The 22,294-nt window shown below is 32.6% G+C and overlaps 1 protein-coding gene and 1 long non-coding RNA gene across 4 annotated transcripts in view; one reads left to right on the top strand and one right to left on the bottom strand.

The window, feature by feature from the left end:
- LOC126887496 (leucine-rich repeat-containing protein 15-like) overlaps positions 1–22,294 on the bottom strand; it is a 372,111-nt gene that overhangs the window by 123,228 nt on the left and 226,589 nt on the right. The gene's annotated exons all lie outside the window — the stretch shown is intronic.
- Positions 12–343, top strand: LOC126887502 (uncharacterized). Its single transcript, XR_007699090.1, has 2 exons — positions 12–58; positions 158–343. It is a non-coding gene; the product is annotated as an uncharacterized LOC126887502 (long non-coding RNA).

Raw genomic sequence — 22,294 nt, 5'->3', positions numbered from 1 at the left:
TATTAGAGATCAAGTAACACAGTTAGTGGTGTAGGGAAGCAAACGAATGTAACACCAAGTAAGTAACCCCTACTGAAAATATATAATTAATGAAAATTATTTTACGTGAAATGAATATGGTTATTATCAAATCAATTATATTTATTTTTTGCTTTAGTTGAAAGTCCTTCAACAAGTAGAGATGCACACATGTTTCAATCATTTGAGATACCCTTTTGTAGAAGTATTTGGAACTCAATTTGGAAGATAACTATTAATAATTTCATTTGTAAAGATACGATTTGTAAAAAAGTATATACAAAGTGGTTTTGCTGGTATTAAATAAATAAATAAAAATACGTTGCCATGTCTTATTTTTTCCCAAATGGTATTTTGTATATTTGAAATTCAAAATAATTTGCATATTTTAAAACCAAATTATTTTATTTTCAACTATACAAATATTTTAGCCTAACATTTTCTTCCCACCAAAATTACATTTTGAAATTCCCGCTTGCATTAGTTCCGATACAAGCGGCATGGAGCGCTGTTTTTCATATTTAACCAAAGCGTTATCGTGAAACATCTAGAGGAGGTAGGTGATCTGTGGTCTCAATAGACTACCTGGCTAACCAGTGTAGTGAACAGGTAGGCCCACCTGAGTGGTGGAACTCTGTAGTGAGGAGATCCGCCGCTCGTAATTAAACGAAATCCGTGTAGCCGTGAAGTGAACAGCTACCGCCAGCTCCGATCTGAGTTGTATAGGTGTCCGTATAGTTATTGATATTTTGATTGTGGGAGTGTTTGTGCCTTACACTGGGGTGAAGTGTAAGGAGGTACGATTGTAAGCGTAATTGCTTCTTGTATTCCATTAATTGCATTTTTTTATAGTAATAATTATAATATTTTCACAAAAGGGCTGTTACATACACGGGAGCTTTCTCAGGAACGGGGCAAAGATAGAATTATATTTTATTTTGTTATTTTTAAACGATTTTCTTTAGTTCAATAGTTTGCGTCAAATATTTAGACGTTAATTTGACTGCCTTTTCTTCAATGCAAATGAATGAAAATTTGCAGACATATGCATTCGTGGGAACAATACACGAATAGTCAATAATTTTTTTTATGAAAAAGACTAAGTTTTCACTCTAATGGCATATAAGACAACATAATGCTATTCTACATCCCACCAAAATGAAAACAATGGGAACCTTCCCTGGTTACACCTCCGAGGCTTCTACAATTTGCAAGCCATACGGATGCTGAGACTAAGGAAGATGAGGGAATTCTACAATTTGCAATTCACGTCCCATCTGCTCAGCGCGGTAAAGTTCCAACGAGAATGGTTCCCTTCATACTCCACACAGAGTAAATGTAAATCAAAAATGAATAACCATTTTCAATTTCGTTGCAAAACGAAAATACAGCCGAACCATATTCTAGTCCAATCAGAGAGTGCTGCAAGCACTTCTACCGGTTTCGAAACTTATTAGTCTCTCATCAGGAGGCACATATGCTGCTCTCCCTGATCCAACCAAAACAAACCCCAGCGTGCAGTCCCGGATTGCAACGAACGAAATGGCATAGATGCCCTAGCGGCAACTGCTTTGTCCGGGACTGCACGCTGGGGTTTGTTTTGGTTGGATCAGGGAGAGCAGCATATGTGCCTCCTGATGAGAGACTAATAAGTTTCGAAACCGGTAGAGGTGCTTGCAGCACTCTCTGATTGGACTAGAATATGGTTCGGCTGTATTTTCGTTTTGCAACGAAATTGAAAATGGTTATTCATTTTTAATTTTTTTTATGTTTATTAATTGTTTAAATAAAAAAAAAAACAAGCAGACGTTAAAATGTCTTTACAAATATGTAACGTCCTGTAAATTTAAATTTTAAATAGGCTTAGGTAATAAAATTAAAAATAATTGTAAACATACCACACAACATTGAAAAATGTATTCATGAATATTATAACACACTGTAAATTTAGACTATAAATAGGCTTAGATGTTTAAATTAATTGTTTGTTGTAATACCAAACAAAAACAAATAGTCTGGCTAATTGGCTAAGCCAAAGCCATTATGAAATAAAAAAAAAATCGATTTTAACGGAAAATGCTTAAATTCTCTTGTTTTTTACAATGAAGAAACGAAACTTTTACAGATTGTAGCTAATTATATAAACTATACATAATTTCACTTTTTACGTTAATTGTTTACGTTATGCTTCATAAATAAACAATAAAGTTTCAAATTCTTTGCCGATTCCGACTACTTTTCATGTTTGTTCATCATATGTTTTATACATATGTTAATAAACATGACGATATATTTTAATGTTTGAAAAATGTAATACTAAAAAGTAAATAATAAAAAAATATGAAAAAACAATTTTTTAGAAACGCTTTTCTTTAGTTACGAGTGACTAAAATTAAAAATATTAAAAAAAATCAACTAAAAAGCAAAAAATAAAAATCATTAAAAAATCCAAAACATTCGTTAAAGAAAAGCGTGGGGCGAAAACCGATTATTTGATGAAGACGCGCCACGCTTTTCTTTTAGTTGATTTTTTGCTTTTTAGTTGATTTTTTTAATGTCTTTTTTGGTCACTCGTAACTAAAGAATAGCATTTCTTAAAAAAAATTTTTTTTCATATTTTTTGTATTAATTTTGAACTGTATAAATATCCTCAATACATTTATTTTATTCGAACCTTTGTTTTACTGAGTCTGTTATCCTGCAAGGACTATCCGTCACAATATAAAAAAAATTGGGATATAATTACATATATCTACATAAGAAATACCTTTTTGTATTTCCTTGAAATACAAAACCTTTGAAATACCCTGGAGAACAAGCCTGCGCTCTTTCCGATGAGATTCCAATAAGAATCGAAAATCGCGATTCAGAGAGCTGGATTGCACTCCGTATTCTAATTGAAAAGTAAGATTGTTTTTGCCTTCGCATTGCAACTGAATACAAATGGTATACATTTTTATTAAATACCTTTTTCTTGTCATAAGTACAATTATAAATACGCTGTGTCTAGGTACACGCTAACGTGTACGCAAATAAAAAAGTTAGGTACACGCGAATTAAACTTTATTAAGCCAGTGACGTCATTATTTAGCGTGCGCAGTGACTTTATACAGGGTGTTTGGTAAAGAATGGGCCATTGATTAACCTCAAGTTCCTGAGGTTAAAATAGGCCGATTTAAGCTAACTTACTTTAGTACAAAGTTTATAATAACCGAGATACAGGGTGTTAAAGCTAAACTTCTTTTTTTATTTATTATTGAATATTTCCTGACAGGTATGAGATACCAACATGAAATTTGGTATGTGGGGGTTTTTGGGTCGAGAAAACTAAATTCCCTACCAAAAATTATGTATTGCCCAGAGGGAGCCACATACGCCTTTCAGCACTCATTTATTACGTTCAATTTTTTTATCCCTCACTCTGTATAATTTTGACATTAAAATTTTTATTGTCCTATGAGTTTTACTTAAAAAAGGTATACTTCTTTCATCTCCCTAAACTCAACCGTTTTCGAGATAAACGCATTTTAAATCTGCGATACACCATCATTTTTAGCATAATATCATTGTAGTTACACCAAAAAATAAATTAAGACCATAAAATTATCCAAAAACGTATCGCAAATTTCTTCTAATGGAATTTGCGATGCAATGACATAAATTTGAGAACTGGCACAATTATTATGGTTTTAAGTTATTTTTCGGGTGTAACTACAACGATATTATGCTAAAAATGATGGTGTATCGCAGATTTAAAATGCGTTCATCTCGAAAACGGTTGAGTTTAGGGAGATGAAAGAAGTATACCTTTTTTAAGTAAAACTCATAGAAGAATAAAAATTTTATTGTCAAAATTATACAGAGTGAGGAATAAAAAAAATTGAACGTAATAAATGAGTGCTGAAAGGCGTATGTGGCGCCCTCTGGGCAATACATAATTTTGGTAGGGAATTTAGTTTTCTCGACCTAAAAACCCCCCACATACCAAATTTCATGTTGTTATCTAATACCTGTTAGGAAATATTCAATAATAAATAAAAAAAAGTTTAACTTTGACACCCTGTATCTCGGTTATTATAAACTTTGTACTAAGGTAAGTTAGCTTAAATCGGCCTATTTTAACCTCAGGAACCTGAGGTTAAGCTATGGCCCATTCTTTACCAAACACCCTGTATATTTTGGAACACGCTATTTTGATATGTTTGGTGTTTGTTGTTTGTTTGAAAGAAAATATTTTTATTAAGGGAAGGGGAAGGGAAGCAAAACTATTCAGATGTTTCAAACTTAATTGTAATAAAACAATATGTATATAAAAGTATATATTCAGCTGATCAAAAGGAATATTAGTTAACATGATATATACAAAATACTGCTAAAATAATTTTTATGCCTAAGTTAATTATACCCAGTTTATAGTGTTTATTTTTGCTGTGGTGTTTATTTTTATTTATACAGGGAGTTGAACTTGTTACGATTTTCATAGAAAATTGGTTGTAACTTTGTAAATACCCTGTATAACATAATAAGCCTTTATATTTGTGTGATTGGAAGTTAAGAAGATTTCGAACATAAAATAAAATATAGGGTGTCCCATTTAAAAAACATAATACGTTTGGCCTGCCACTATATTATCGAACGCCCTGTAACATTCTAACTAATTTTATTAATTTTGTAATATAAAGCTCAAAGTTTGCTAAAATTTTTGTTACTAACTTTAATTGCTATCTATTACTATAGCGGTATAGCGGATCTACTGAGCTTTATCACATTAATCAATCGCCCCGTATATTTTATCTTATTATTACTTCTGCTACCCTTAATCACGAATTTTTGTCTCTTATCTTTTCATACTCATACTGTTTTAGAATGTTGTTAAACTCGTTAAAAAAACTAAATAATTGTCCACACTCCACAGTCAATTTAAAAAAAAAACACTTAGGGCCGGTTGTTCGAACGCTAATCAACAATGATCACTATCAAATATTTAATTACTGTCACAAATGTCAATGTCAACTTTGGTTGGGTTGCTGAAAACATAATTATTGATTACAATTATGAAATTAGTTAATCAATTATGTTAATAATTGAAGACACGAGTGGATGAAGGTGCTATGTTACAAAATTTAGATTTTGAGAAAATTAAGGTTAAAGTTTTTCATTGTAAACTTTTCTCACATTCACTTTTATTAGGTAAAAACTTTTCTATGTCGTTACTAGTATATGGAATATGTTATTCACGGAAAAAAATATCAACAAAAAAAATGTGTCTTACCAAAATTTGAAAAAAACAGTACATAACACCTTCATCCACTGTATAATTCTAAAGAAATTAAAACAACTACTGTTTTATGGAAGAATCATGTATTAAAGAAAAACTTATCTAATCAGCTAACAAGATGTTATTGCTTAATATAAGGTAATAACAGTAATATAACGTAATACATTATTTTTTTTTCTAAGATTGGTTCATAGAAATATCGATATTCTGGTTTTACAAACTTAAGCTGTTCTTGGAGATTTTTTCTTTTTTCTTCAGAGATAGTTCCATATTTCTCCCGAATTCTTTCGATTTCAATATTCTCTGGCGCTGCTGTTCTATTCTTATTTTGAAGAATATTTACTTTTCTAAAAGGAACTGTTTCGTCATATGATTCTTTATACAAATAGGAACCATACTCTTCCACTCTTATCCATTTAATACCGTCTCTAAATCTGACTGTTTCATTTAGTTCGTCCTTTTTTCTGTTAGTAAGATGAAGTTTTTGCGGTAGATCAGCAATCCTTCTAAAGTGTTGAGCCATGTCGATGACTTGATTTTTTCGGCTAGCCTTTGAAATTATTTCCCGGTACGTATCTGGTACATATACCGTGTCGTGTTTTCGTAAAACCTTCTCGATTCTTCCGAAGTCTCTGTCACAATCTAAGTAAGTATGGCCAACCTCAGGAAACTTGTGGTCAATACAACGGAAGTATCCCTTCAAAATAAGATACTGATAAAGGCAAATCATGTGGAAGTTCTTGTTCTGGTCCGCACATGAATCGGACCAGATGATCAGATAATCCTTTTTGGTGATGCTTTCGTCGACTTCAATATATCTGAGTAGAGAACTGCATATTTCTGCACTTCCTCTGTTTGCAAGATCTTCGGTCCAGGTACAAAAACATGCTTTGTCTAGGCCTTTTGTAGTAATATGCACCCCAAAATTATAAAACCACATTTGCCTAAGGTAAAATGCTTTGGACGTTGTTATTTTTGGCAGTGGCATTGTTTGTTGCATATCGATTGTAATATAGACCAAGTTGTCTGAATCTTTTGCTTTTTCCTTGTCAACTTTGAGCGCTTTAGTTGATGCTGTGTAGTTTTCTTTATGTCCATCGTTAGATTCACCTCCATCACAGATACTACACGTATCACTTTTCGGATACCCAAATGATAAATTAAACTCTCGCGAAAAAATGTTGGAATATGAACATTTTTTAATTCTAAATTTTCCAGGAAGTTGTGCCAGATTACATTCCTCAAGATAGAACTCATACATTTTGCTCACATTTAGTAGGGGAGAAAGATATTTTTTATGAGGATTTCTATTTCTGGAATAGTGCGACTCTTCGACAGGAAATTTATTTATGTGCTCTATCACAAAATCCCTAACATCTTGGCCTATTTTGTGTGGCCTATTGGAGTGCTTACCTCTGCGATCTGGAGGAGGTGCTGCTACACTACTATTTATACGATTCTTTATAACATCAAGTTTTTTTCTGCCTATTTGGTATAGAGCGCATAACGCTTCTTTGCACACCTTTACGGTAAATCCATTTTTTGTAACGTTATACGTATATGACGCAGTTTTATGTTTAACAGCATCTTTTCTTTCCCTCAACACTGGTTTTTTAATGATTGATTTAAATAGTAAAGCATTTTTTGCATTAATATCAAGTCTATAAAATTCATCCAAAAATGCCTTCCTGTCATCTGCTGAAAATTTAGTGCTACAAGAAAATCTACAGCCTTGTCTACAAAGAATACCTTTTTCTGGCTCCTTTCTTGGAACGGGAATGTTTTTGTAAGACAAATATTCTTCACCTTTTGCTCTATCTAAAGCTGCTTTGTGTTTCTTCCACGTATTTGGATCTCGTTTTCGTTTTTTGGAAACTTTTGCTGTCGTTGAAAAAATCTTTTGCTTTCTTTGTTTTTCATTTTCTTGGTCAACCTCGTTAGACCCGTTAGAAGGATTAATTATAGGCTTTTGAATAATCCCGCTTCCTTCTTTGTCTCCAGAAATGAATGTACCTCCAACAAGGTTTTTTACATGACTGTGGTCCGCTCTTTCTTCGTCCTCCGTGACACTAGTTCCTGAAGAACTGCTTCCTTCATTACTCGGAAAGTATTCAGCATCACCACTGCTGTCTGACAAGAATGGTTGGGTCCCCTCCAAATCTGAAAATAAAAACAGCTATTTACTTCTTACAGCTCCTTCTTTGTCTTCAGAAATGAATGTACCTCCAACAAGGTTTTTTACATGACTGTGGTCCGCTCTTTCTTCGTCCTCCGTGACACTAGTTCCTGAAGAACTGCTTCCTTCATTACTCGGAAAGTATTCAGCATCACCATTGCTGTCTGACAAGAATGGTTGGGTCCCCTCCAAATCTGAAAATAAAAACAGCTATTTACTTATACTTATATTTTAATTCTTCCTAATTATTATTGTTTAAAAATTACTTTTGAAAAGATAGGGGAATCCCCGGAGCAATCAAGTGTAAATATTTATAACAGATGATAGTTGGGTTATGTATTTCAACCAGCTCATTTACACTTTTATATAAATATTATGATCTAAATACCTATTGCCCAAAATATAATAAAACTTAATTATTTCATAACAACAGGATTGCACTTACCTGTTACATTTGAAATTTCAATGTTGAGGTTAGAACTTGCTGTGAATTCATTTTCATCATTTGGCAAATTTTGTTCACAGTTTATTTGTTCCTGCACTAGTTTTAACATTTGTTTACCTCTGGAACTCATTATAAATGTTAACTAGCATTAATATTATGATATTACTGCAAAAAACTGTAACAATGACACAGAACACGTGCGCGCAATACCAACTCACCAAGTAAAACAAAATGGCCAGTGAGTGGATGAAGGGGTTATGTGTGTCACTTAACACCATCATTCATATGACGAAGGTATACAAAATATTACATGAATGTGGATGAAGGTATTTTGTGCCTATAACACCTTCTTCCATTATTCACTGGAAAATAATGTAACATAACTCCTTCATCCTTTAAAAAACCTAGACTTCTGTTACGAATCTTAGAATTCTAATGTGGCCACGTGATAAACAGGTACATAACACCTTCATCCATACAAAAAAACCGTTTTTAGAAAAATGTTACATAGCACCTTCATCCACTCGTGTCTTCAATTGTTATGTTAATTGATTAACTAATCTCATAATTATAATCAATTACGTTTTCAGCAACCCAACCAAAGTTGACATTGACAGTTGTGACAGTAATTAAATATTTGATGATGATCATTGTTGATTAGCGTTCGAACAACCAGCCCTAAAACAAGTAAAAAATAAGGAAACTATTTACAAATCAATATTAAAGTGTAAACATAACGCGATTAGACAAATTCTAACCACACTCTGACACTCGCGATACTTACAGATACTTAATACCACAGCATACACGTGGCTCAAATTAGCGTGTACCAAAAAACTCAGTCACAGTACACGCTAAATAATGACGTCACTGACTTGATGACGTTTAAGCGTGTACCTATTTTTTTTATTTGCGTACACGTTAGCGTGTACCTAGACACAGCGTTATAAATAGAAAAACTCTACTTATACATTTACAGGGTGTAACAAAAATACAGGTCATAAATTAAATCACACATTCTGGGACCAAAAATAGTTCGAATGAACCTAACTTACCTTAGTACAAATATGCATATAAAAAAAGTTATAGCCCTTTGAAGTTACAAAATGAAAATCGATTTTTTCGAATATATCGAAAACTATTAGCGATTTTTTATTGAAAATGGACATGTGGCATTCTTATAACAGAAGCATCTTAGCAAAAAATTATAGTGCAATTTATGCTCCCCATAAAAATTTTATGGGGTTTTGTTCCCTTAATTCCCCCCAAACTTTTCTGTACGTTCCAATTAAATTATTATTGTGATACCATTAGTTAAATTCAATATTTTTAAAACTTTTTTGGCTCTTAGTATTTTTTCGATAAGGCAGTTTTTATCGAGTTGCGGCTTCTTTTTTAATATGTTTACATAAAAATTTTATGGGGGTTTTGTTCCTTAAAACCCCCCAAATGTTTGTGTACGCTCCAATTAAACTATTACTGCGATACCATTAGTTAAACAAAATGTTTTTAAAACTTTTTTGCCTCTTTGTATTTTTTCCAGAAGGCAAGTTTTATCGAGATATGGCTTCTTTTTTAATACGGTTCAAAATATACCTAAAAATGTAAATCATACATACATTTTCATATTATTACCAAGTCTCCATAATCGTACTTAACCATACACAAATATGTGGTGGATTTGATAAATATTCAAAATATCTCAATAAAACCTGACTTTTCGAAAAAGTACTAGGAGCCAAAAAAGTTTTAAAAATAGTGTGTTTAAGTAATGGTACTACAATAATATTTTAATTGGAACGTACACAAAAGTTTGGGGGGGTTTAAAGGAACTAAACCCCCATAAAATTTTTATAGGGTGTCCAAAGTTCACTATAATTTTTTCTTAAGATGCTACTGTCATAAGAATGGCATATGTCCATTTTAAATAAAAAATATTTAATCGTTTTGGATATATTGGAAAAAATCGATTTTCATTTTGCAATTTCAAAGGTTTGTAACTTTTTTTATCTGCACATTTGTACTAAGGTAAGTTAGGTTCAATCAAACTATTTTTGGTCCCAGAATATGTGATTAAATTTATGGCCTGTATTTTCGTTACACCCTGTATATTCAAAGCGTTGTTTGCCTTCATAAAATATATCGTTTTCATTTATGTGATATACAAATTTTATACCCTCCCTAGAAATAACAAAACTTTTCTAATACCCAAAGCCCATTAAAAGTTTAATTTAGAATTGTATAGAGGTTGATATTTGAACCTCTAAGTACATACCTACCCTCTTAAGGCAATCCCACGCATATAATACTTTACATATACACTGCTGATACTAATTTTAGATGTATAACTTTTCTAACGTAATAACAAGAGTTTGTTGAAGTTACATCAAAACTAATGAGAAATTTTAGTTTTGAATGATCTCGTTTGTGTTTTTATTTTCATTTGTGTTCTTTTCTAAATATTATTAAAACTTGAACAATTAGTTAAGCCATTATAGTTATCATTTTTAATCGTAAATAAAAATATAAAATAATAATTTCGTTGCAAAACGAAATCAAGAGACACCTTATGTTTCAGTTCGTTCAAAGAGCGTCATAAACACCCTTACCTGTTGCAAGCTCCTTAGCTATCTTCAGAGAGTATACATGGTGTCAAGAAACGACAAACGAAGACAGGAGATTTCTTAGATAATTTTAAAATAGGCTCTAGCTCTCCATTTGAAGATGGCGTCTGGTAATAAGTTTTTCTTAAATATCTCCAGAACGCTTCTATTTAGAAAAACGAGAATTGGTACACATATTTATCTTCCAGAGATAAATCGACTCCATCCATTGCAAATTTCTAATACCGGTCATAGGCGTCCGTTTTGGGTAGGGCAACAGTTATATTATCGCATAACTTTTTTGTTTTTAATTTTTAAGCATTTTTGAGTATGGATTATTAAAATGTAAGGTATTATAGTACTAAAAGATACTTTTACTTTAACTCGATAGAATACACCGTTTTCTAGAAAAATCGATTTGAAAATTTTTTGTTTTTTGAACATGAAAAAAAAAATTAAAAAAAAACTATTTAGAAAAACGAAAACTGGTACGTTTATTTATACTCCAGGGATGAATCGATTTCATTAATTGCGAATTTCTAATCCCGGTCATATGAGTCTGTTTTGGGTAGGTTAACGGTTATTTTATCGCATAACTTTTTATGTCTTTAATTTTTAAGAATTTTTGACACTAGATTATTAAATTATTTTTGCTTTACGTTGGTAAGGTAAACCGTTTTTTTTTAATTTTACAATTTTTTTTTCAAATTCATTAAACAAAAAATTTTCAAAACGATTTTTCTAGAAAACAGTATGTTTGACCGGCTTAAAGCAAAAGTACCTTTTAGTACTGGAATACCTTGCAATTTAATAGGTAATCCAGTATCAAAAACGTTTAAAAGTTAAAAACAAAAAAGTTATGCGATAAAATAACCGTTGCCCCACCCAAAATGGACGCCTATGACTGGTACTAAAAATTCACAATGGATTGAATCGATTTATCTCTGGAAGATAAATATGCGTACCAATTTTCGTTTTCCTAACAAGAAGCGTTCTGGAGGTATTTAAGAAAAACTAATTAATAGACGCCATTTTCAAAGAGCTGTGTAGCTCCCTTTAGAAGCATTTTCGAACTAGGTGAATTTGGTTAAATTGTCTTAAAATTATCTGAGGAATATTCTGTCTTCGTTTGTCGGTAGAGTTTCTGGACACCCTGTATATTATAAGACTATCTCTTGAGGCACTGAAACAAATCCGACTCCTAGTCTTGAATTACAACAAAATAAGATGATATGGATACCGTGTCGCCATTTGCATAAAACAATTCAAAGTTTTATTTTAATAAAAAGTAAAAATAATATCAAAAATAAAACTTAGTTATAATAATAATAATAAAAAATAAAAGTTAACAAAATTTTAAACCAAAAACTCCATAAGAAAGCCCTGAAATTAGTGTATCCACCACCACAGAAAGAACCCAGTACCTTCTGCTCTCTCACATATACTGGCAAGATAACAACAAAAATAGCCAGATACATAAAAAAGAAAGGAATAACACCAGCTTTCAGAACTAACAACAACTTAAGCAAATATATTAAGAACAATAAAAGCCGAAAGAGAAAGCAACTACAGAGTGGTGTGTACAAACTAACGTGTGGTGACTGTCCGAAAACGTACATCGGTCAAACTGGCAGAACTTTTGACAAACGGATAGCAGAACACAAAAGGGCATTCAACAATAGAAAAACAGACACTTCTACATACGCACTTCACCTTCTAGATCATAATCATTCTTTCAATGAAGAGTTTCAAATTCTGCATATTCAAAATAAAGGCCTTAAGCTATCTTTTTTAGAATCTATGGAAATTAATAAACTGAAAAATACAGATATAATTCTGAATGACCAACTCGAGACAAACAGCTCCCCACTCCTCAACCTCTTCAGTTGAAGACTTAAAAAGGCAAACACATTTTAAACTATATCACTTGAGAAAGGCACTCTGCCGAAACAACTGTAGTCACTTAGTTATAATAAATTCTGTGGAAGTATAGAAAACAAACGTTTTCAGTGTTTTATTATTAGATAAAATGAACTTCCATCAAGTAACGGTCGAATCCATCAATTAAAAATAAAACTTTTATTAAGACCAAGTTTATGGTAACGCCTTCGTGGTTTCTATTATTTACAAACCAACCTAATACTGAAAAAAAAAATAAAGAAAACAAACAGTTATATAAATATAGCCTGGAAATTAGTCTAGAGAAAACAGAGCGCATGGTGGCCGATGATCACGATCGATGATGATGAAGAAGAACTTTTGGACAAGGCTTGAGAATGGTGTGATTAAAATTGTGACAACTTAAAATATCTAATGGCCCCTTGTAAATTTTAATAATAAAATTGCTGAAGTTAAGAGAGCTATAAGACAATTGACCTCCTTGTTATGGAATGATATACTTAGAAGAGACACTAAACATCTGTTTTATAAGATAATAACAGAAAGTGTATTCACAGATGGATCTGACGTCTGGATTCTGGATACTAAATGAGAGACAAAGAGAAAAATTAAAGGGCATGGAGATGGCTTACTAGAAAAGAAGCTGTAGTATCTCCAAGCTGAAACATATAAGAAACTATAAGATCAGATAATGCAAGCATAATAGAAAGCCGCTTAGAGGTTTGACCATGAACACCTTCACAAAATGGAAGATACTAAATGACCGAAAACAGTGTGGCAGTGGACTCCCGTTGGAAGGAAGAAACGAGGACGACCAAAGAGGACTGGGAATGTTGAGGTTAAAGAAGGAATGGCTGCGTGGGAATTAGGTCAGGTTTACTGAATTGATAGAAAAAGGTTTAGGCTGTAAAAAACTCACTGTATATGTACGTTTTACTTTAGGATGGTTCTCGAAGGGTCCGTCTGTTACGGATGTTAAAGTAAGATTATTTCCATATTTCGCTTAAAAAACGTATGGTTGGTTACATAGGAAATTCCGACCACTTCTAGTCTGTCAAAATGTAACTAACTTCGCAAAAAAAATAATTACTAAATTTACTAAACAGTTGGGATAGGATTAGCGAACCTACTAAACCTCTAACAATATCAGGTATTCACACAAAAAATATTAAAATTGTCAGCGGTTTTTTACGTACATAACAGTGTAGCTGTTCGCATTTCGGCCCACAAATATACCCAAAAATATTAAAAACTCAATATGATCCAAAACTGCGGTTATTCAGTAAAATTCTGAACAATTTAACTGTCAAACATACACAATGCACCTTTTTAATAACGTTGAAACTTTTAATTTAAATTTTTTTATTTGCGTAGTCCTCACTCAAAATATGAAATGAACAACAATTATAGCGGACGGCCTGGTAGTCCAGGCTGTATCGCCGCCCCCGTTTGGTAAATTATTCCGATTCGATTTTTTTGCACAAACTTACTCAAAAAGAGGTCCTTATAACAAATCCATAGGGCGCCAGGAGGTATCCTGGTCGGAAAATTGTTTAAACAATTTTTTAAACAATTTTTGTAAACAAATTCACAATAGTTATTTATGAAACAGTTCGTGAAGTATGCTTTTTGCGAACGCACGCGATGTTTAGAGCACGAGCGACAGCGGGGCGAGTGCTATACATCGCGTAAGTTCGCAGAAAGTATTTCATGCAATACGTTTCATACAATATTTTATCTTCGATAAACAAACAAAAAAACTGTAACTTTTCGTCACTGGAAATCATTTCTATTCTACAATTTTTAGAACTTTGACATTTAAAAATTACAACTTCTTTCAAACCACAAAACTGTCAAAACTTTTGTTGTAATTTATTGCTCACATGTCATTACCATGACAACGCGAAAGTTAAGGATACATATTTGATTATATTTATGAAAGGTTGCCAAAAAACAGTGCGAAAAAGTAAATCCCATTTAAATACATTGATACTTCACTCACACTTTAAATGCTTCACGCACTGCTATCTATAATGACAGTTTTTACAAACTAAAAACTTATACATAATATGAGATAGAGTAGATAAAAATAATTTTTTCACTTCGAACAATTTTTTTAGATCATTTGGGTCATTCTTATCAAAAAAGGTATCTTGTGATTTTTTTCTAAAATTGACTGTTGTCGAGTTATACGCAATTTAAAATTTGAAAAATGCGAAAAAGACCATTTTCAAGGCTTAATAACTCGGTTAAAAAGTATTATTATGAAAGTAAGAAAGTGGCAAAATCAAAGGTTAAAGCCCCCCTACATAGTTTAGAAAGCCACTACGCATCCGCTAGGAAATATATTCTGATTCGGATTTTTTGCACAATCTTACTCAAAAAGGACTCCTTTTAACAAATTTGCATGTTGCCAGGACCAAAAGTTGGTAAAAAAATTTAAACTTTTTTTTTGTTTTTTTCCTAAAATTATTTTTTTTTGCACGGAAAAAAGTTTTTTTAGGTTTTTTGGATCATTCCAAACAGAAAAGGTCTTTAGTGACTTTTCTCTAAAAATGATCGTTTTTGACATATAAGCGATTAAAAATTGAAAAATTGAAAAATTGCGAAATTGGCCATTTTTAACCCTTAAAAACTATGTGAAAAACTGAAAATTTGAATGTTGCCAAGGTAGGTAGATATTCTTTAAACATCGATTGATGAAATCCCGAAGAGTTTTTTGCAATACAATATTCAAAACTCCTTTGTTTTATAATTGCTAATCAAGCGTTTTAGAAACTATTTTCCACCGACAGTATGGTGCAAATGAAAGGAATAAATTCGTTATTTCGTAAACTGGCCACTTTAAGGAAAAATCCCGAAACAGGTCGATTTTTATTTTTAAGTTTTGATATTGTGGCATATATGGTATACTAGTGACGTCATCCGTCTGGGCGTGATGACGCAATCGATGATTTTTTTAAATGAGAATAGGGGTCGTGTGGTAGCTCACTTGAAAGGTTCTTCAATTCTCTATTCAGTAATGTAAGCATTTACATAATTATTTATACAGGGTGCCCTTCTACTTCTTTTTTGTCAAATAATTTAATTTAATAAAAATTTTTTGGACACCCTGTATAAATAATTATGTAATAGAGAATTGAAGAACCTTTTAAATGAGCTACCACACGACCCCTATTCTCATTAAAAAAATCATCGATTGCGTCATCACGCCCAGACGGATGACGTCACTAGTATACCATATATGCCACAATATAATAACTTAAAAATAAAAATCGACCTGTTTCGGGATTTTTCCTTAAAGTCACCGGTTTACGAAATAACGAATTTATTCCTTTAATTTGCACCATACTGTCAAAAAACAAAGAAGTTTTGAATATTGTATTGCAAAAACTCTTCGGGATTTCATTAATCGATGTTTAAAGAATATCTGCCTACCTTGGCAACATTCAAATTTTTAGTTTTCACATAGTTTTTGAGGGTTAAAAATGGCCGATTTCGCAATTTTTCAATTTTTAATCGCTTATATCTCAAAAAGTATCATTTTTAGAGAAAAGTCACTAAAGACCTTTTCTGTTTGGAATGATCCAAAAAACCTAAAAAAACTTTTTTCCATGCAAAAAAGATAATTTTAGGAAAAAAACAAAAAAAAAAAACGTTTTTGACCACCTTTTTGTCCTGGCAACATGCAAATTTGTTAAAAGGAGTCCTTTTTGAGTAAAAATACAAAAATAGACGGTTTAGTTTTGATTTAAATCTGTCTCCTGCCATCCCGCGATAGCGCTATTTCTAGGTCTACCTTTTGTCAAGGAGGCTATGCACGAAGACAAATTTAAATCAAAACTTCCGTAGTTCTCGGTATACAATAAAACTATTTATACCGGAGTAAGGTTAGAACGCCCTCTAACGGGGAATAAGTGAAATAAATGGCGACTCGATTCTAGTTTTCTGTTGACCTAGATATCAAAATATCAAAAGGCACCGCTGGGAAAATATTCCAAAAATGCGGTTCAGAGAAACTATATGAAACGAGTCTTTGTACTCTCATACAGAGTATGGCATTAGTAAAAATACAAAAATAGACGGTTTAGTTTTGATTTAAATCTGTCTCCTGCCATCCCCCGATAGCGCTATTTCTAGGTCTACCTTTTGTCAAGGAGGCTATGCAAGAAGACAAATTTAAATCAAAACTTCCGTAGTTCTCGGTATACAATAAAACTATTTATACCGGAGTAAGGTTAGAACGCCCTCTAACGGGGAATAAGTGAAATAAATGGCGACTCGATTCTAGTTTTCTGTTGACCTAGATATCAAAATATCAAAAGGCACCGCTGGGAAAATATTCCAAAAATGCGGTTCAGAGAAACAAAAGGTAGACCTAGAAATAGCGCTATCGGGGGATGGCAGGAGACAGATTTAAATCAAAACTAAACCGTCTATTTTTGTATTTTTACTAATGCCATACTCTGTATGAGAGTACAAAGACTCGTTTCATATAGTTTCTCTGAACCGCATTTTTGGAATATTTTCCCAGCGGTGCCTTTTGATATTTTGATATCTAGGTCAACAGAAAACTAGAATCGAGTCGCCATTTATTTCACTTATTCCCCGTTAGAGGGCGTTCTAACCTTACTCCGGTATAAATAGTTTTATTGTATACCGAGAACTACGGAAGTTTTGATTTAAATTTGTCTTCTTGCATAGCCTCCTTGACAAAAGGTAGACCTAGAAATAGCGCTATCGGGGGATGGCAGGAGACAGATTTAAATCAAAACTAAACCGTCTATTTTTGTATTTTTACTAATGCCATACTCTGTATGAGAGTACAAAGACTCGTTTCATATAGTTTCTCTGAACCGCATTTTTGGAATATTTTCCCAGCGGTGCCTTTTGATATTTTGATATCTAGGTCAACAGAAAACTAGAATCGAGTCGCCATTTATTTCACTTATTCCCCGTTAGAGGGTGTTCTAACCTTACTCCGGTATAAATAGTTTTATTGTATACCGAGAACTACGGAAGTTTTGATTTAAATTTGTCTTCTTGCATAGCCTCCTTGACAAAAGGTAGACCTAGAAATAGCGCTATCGGGGGATGGCAGGAGACAGATTTAAATCAAAACTAAACCGTCTATTTTTGTATTTTTACTAATGCCATACTCTGTATGAGAGTACAAAGACTCGTTTCATATAGTTTCTCTGAACCGCATTTTTGGAATATTTTCCCAGCGGTGCCTTTTGATATTTTGATATCTAGGTCAACAGAAAACTAGAATCGAGTCGCCATTTATTTCACTTTTTGAGTAAGATTGTGGAAAAAATCCGAATCAGAGTATTTTTCCTAGCGGATGCGCAGTGGTTTTCTGGACTAACAAAATCCTGAAAAAACTTGTGTCATTATTGTATTATTACTATGCAGTTATTTTTAATTGTTAACAATGAGCGCTAACCGTGTATTCGGCGGCCGTCAATGGTGAGTGAGAAAGAGATGCACCATTTCGGCTGTCCAAAGGCGCATCTCACTCGCACTCACATTGACGGCCGCCTCAATACGCGGATAGCGCTCATTGTTAACAATTAAAAATAACTGCTTAGCAATAAAATAATGACAAAAATTTCTTCAGGATCTTGTAGGAGGGGCTTCAAACTTTGATTTGGTCGATTTCTGACTTTCTTAATAATAACTTTTAACCGAGTTATTAAGCCTTGAAAATGGTCATTTTCGCATTTTTCAAATTTTAAATCGCGTATAACTCAACAACAATCAATTTTAGGGAAAAATCACAAGATACTTTTTTTGTTCGAATGACCCAAATGATCAAAAAAAATTGTTTCAACAATTTTTCGACCACGGTACCGCCTGGCCCAATGTGGATTTGTTATAAGGGCCTCTTTTTGAGTAAGTTTGCGCAAATCGAATCGGAATAATTTACCTAACGAGGGCGACGATACAGCCTGGACTATGGTCGAAGTCGAATCATGTAAACGCTTTGTGGCTAACAAGTTGTTTACTCTGGAGGAATCGTTAGATTTCTCCTGCTGTTCGCTCCTGATTAAATTATCAAGTTAACCTAAAACGGATGTGTTGAAGTATAGTCAGTAGAGGCTTTTGTCACAATAATTTTGAAGATATACTGGCTTGTCGCATATACAGTATGGTGCAAATGAAAGGAATAAATTCGTTGTTTCGTAAACCGGCGAGGAAAATCCCGAAACAGGTCGATTTTTATTTTTTAACTATGATATTTTTACATATATATCACACGAGTGACGTCATCCATCTAGGCGTGATGACGTAATCAATGATTATTTTAAATGAGAATAGGGGTCGTGTGCTAGCTCATTTGAAAGGTTATTCAATTCTCTATTCAGTAGTATAAACAATAACATCATTATTTATACGAGGTGTCCAAAAACAATTCTTTTAAATTAAATTAATTGGCAGAAAAAGAAGAATGTATGTAAATTTTTTTTAATTTAAAATACATTTACTACTGTCAGAAAACAAGAAAAAAAATGTTTATTTGAAAAATAAACATTGATTTTCGCTTAAATTAAATGTTCAAACTTCCAAAAAGCAGGTGCCTAGCGGGAGCTGGCTTGAACATTGAATTTATAGTCCAGGGTAATACGGTTTTTTCCATGACACTTGAACAGCCAGGGTACTGAAGCGTTTTTTCGACAGGTAATACCTATAAGAGCAAATTGTAACTATTTCCTGCGTAGGATCTGGCGGCCATTTTTATTTATAAACAATTAAGTGTCAAAAAATGGCATTTTTCAATTTATTTCAAATCAATGCAAAACAGGGAAATTTATGGTTTTTTAGTACAAATATCTTCGAGATTATGGAAAAAGCTTTAAAATGATGTATTACAAAGTTTGATAAACTTATTTATTGTTAATATAATTGCGAACAAAGGTCGGAATTGCAAAAAAAAATTATTTTCGCAATAACTGTTGTAAAAATTAGAGCACAGCTTTGAAATTTTTGTCAAATAAGGGTTCTTTGATGCTTAATATGTGATAAAAATTTCAAAGCGATTCATTAAATTATTTAAATTTTATTCAAATTGTTTATCCCAGAGAGCATTTTTTTGCAATAACATAAGTCAGAAGAAAATTAAGTTAGAACCATTCCACAAGTGTCAAATGAAAGAGCAGGAGCTATATTTTCAACTTGGTTTAAAAAAAGTGTATAATAAATGCATTTATTAGTAATAAATAATTATGCAAAAGTATCGTAAATCTTTCCTTATAAACTTTTTATTTTGTTATATAAGAAATTATAGATATTTATTACTGTCAAGTCCTTTGTACTTAAAGGACGTAAGTATTTGTAATGAAATAATACTCGATGTAAAATACTTTATTTTAAAGAATTATGCACATGGTTTCCATTTTCTATCGCAGTATTAAGTATCTGACAGCTGTCGTTCAGATGACAGTAGTACCAACCTACATTCATGGTTAAGGGAGTTTTACACGAACATAACACCTCCTCCCTTGACCATGAATTACAAAAGTTAACTAGAAGTAAAAGTACTTACAAATTCAGTCTGGTAACAGGTTTCCTTACTCTAGTGGAACGCCTTAAAATGGGTTCCTCAGTTTCAGTTTGAGCCCCAGGTACACTATTCGAACTCTCCATATTGTTTGAAATTTCGGATTCATCAGTAATCACTTCGGTAGGTGGTGGTGAGACACTGTGCTCTGGAATTGATGCCTCCCTCGGAATCAAATTGTGAGTAATGGTATCCGGAATGTAACATGTTGGATTATTTTGAGATGGAGTATATTCCCCAATTTGCCGTATTTGGTCTACATGACGTTTCCATGTTCTACCATCATCTAACTGAATTAAATAATGCAATAACCCTAATCTGAGTACAATAATGCCAAATTGCCATTTAGAATGAAAATAATCCCTCACGGAAACCCTAGTTCCTATATCAGTTTCTTAGACTCATATCAGTATAGGTAACTCTATCACTACATGAAGGTTTAAGTAAATCTAATCTATTCCTTATTTGTCTTCCTAACATAAGTTCTGAGGGACTTTTACCTGTAACTGTATGTGGGCTTCTGCGGTATTGCATAAGTAGCTTACATAATTCAAACTCCCTGTCATTTCCCTCACTTCGCATAGCCCTTAAACATTTTTTCAGTATTTGGACATATCTCTCTCCCTGTCCATTAGTTGCAGGATGGTAGGGTGCAGTAAATTTTTGTGTAATTCCATTATCTTTCATAAAAGTTCTAAACTCATGAGAGTCAAATTGTCTACCATTGTCTGTAACAAAAACTTTAGGAATACCAAAAGTTGTAAAAATTTTTCGGCAAATTTCAATAGTAGTTTTTGTAGTAGTATTTTTTGTAAAATGAATTTCAGGCCATTTACTGAAGGAATCTACCAATATAAAATAATAACCTCCATTGAAAGGTCCAGCGTAATCAGCATGCACTCGTTCAAAACAAAATTTTGGTGGCTCCCATATATGAGAATTATCTTTAATTGGGTTGTTCTTGTGCTTATTGCACTCTAAACAATTTTTACAAAGTGACTCAATATCCTGGTCTATGTGAGGCCACCAGCAATAACTACGAGCTAAAGATTTCATTCTAACTATTCCAAAATGTGCAGTATGTAATTCTGTCAAAATTTTATTTCTCAATTTAGTAGGTATAACTACTCTTTGTCCTCTCATAATAACATCAGATTGTAATGAAAATTCAGCTTGATTTATATTGAAGCTACATCGTTTATCAACAGGTTTTCCTGTTTTTAACCCAACAAGTAATTTTTTTAAGGTATGATCATTTTTTGTATGAAAAGCTAGATCTCTAATATTTGTAGGCAAAGTTTCAATTTGATTTATTTCAAAAATATCTGGCTCATCATGTGTGAAATTTTGTTCTGATTTTATAGGTAGACGTGAAAGTGCGTCAGCATTGAGATGAGAATCTGTATTTTTGTAACGAATGTCATAATTCAAACCTTGTAAGAAAATTGCATAATGTTGCATTCTTGTTGCACTTAAAACTGGTAGGCTTTTATCAGGTGCAAAAATTTGAACTAACGGTTTATGATCAGTGAGCAAAGTAAATTTCCTAGCACATAGATAATTGTAAAATTTTTTTACTCCAAAAATTATGCTGTAAGCTTCTTTGTCTATTTGTGAGTACCTTTGCTGTGTAGTAGTAAGAGTTTGAGAAGCAAACTGTAAGGGTCTCTCTGTACCATCTGGAAAGATATGTGAAAGTACTGCACCTACCCCATAGGGTGATGCATCAGTTGCTAGGACTAATGGTAAATTTGGGTCATAGTGACATAAAACATTTCTAGAACAAATGAGTTTTTTTGCTTTGTCAAACGCAGTTTGACAAGTATTCGACCATTTAAAATTGACATTCTTTTTAAGTAAATTATTTAATGGTTGTAAAATTGTAGAAGTATCTTTTAAAAAACGTCTGTAATAATTAATTAGGCCACAGAAACTCCGAACTTGAGTTCTGTTTGTAGGTATTGGAGCATTTGCAATTGCAGTTACCTTATCTGCACTAGTAGACACACCCGTTTTACTCATCTTATATCCACAGTAGTCAATCTCGTCTTTGAAAAATTCGCTTTTATCCAAATTTATATGTAAATTATGTTCAGATAATTTCTTTAAAACTTGTTCAAGTCTTTGTAAATGTAAGGTATTATTTGGAGCTGTAATTCTTATATCATCCTGAAATATTGAAATACCATCTATTCCTTGTAGCATTTGCTCCATTAAACGTTGCCATTTGGCAGGAGCACTAGCAATTCCAAACATTAATCGATTTGGTTGAAATAAACCTTTATGGGTGTTTAATGTAAGTAAATGTTTC

The sequence above is a fragment of the Diabrotica virgifera genome, chromosome 1 (genome assembly GCF_917563875.1).
Source record: "Diabrotica virgifera virgifera chromosome 1, PGI_DIABVI_V3a".
Lineage (NCBI taxonomy): Eukaryota > Metazoa > Arthropoda > Insecta > Coleoptera > Chrysomelidae > Diabrotica > Diabrotica virgifera.
This window is presented reverse-complemented; position numbering and strand designations above follow the sequence as displayed.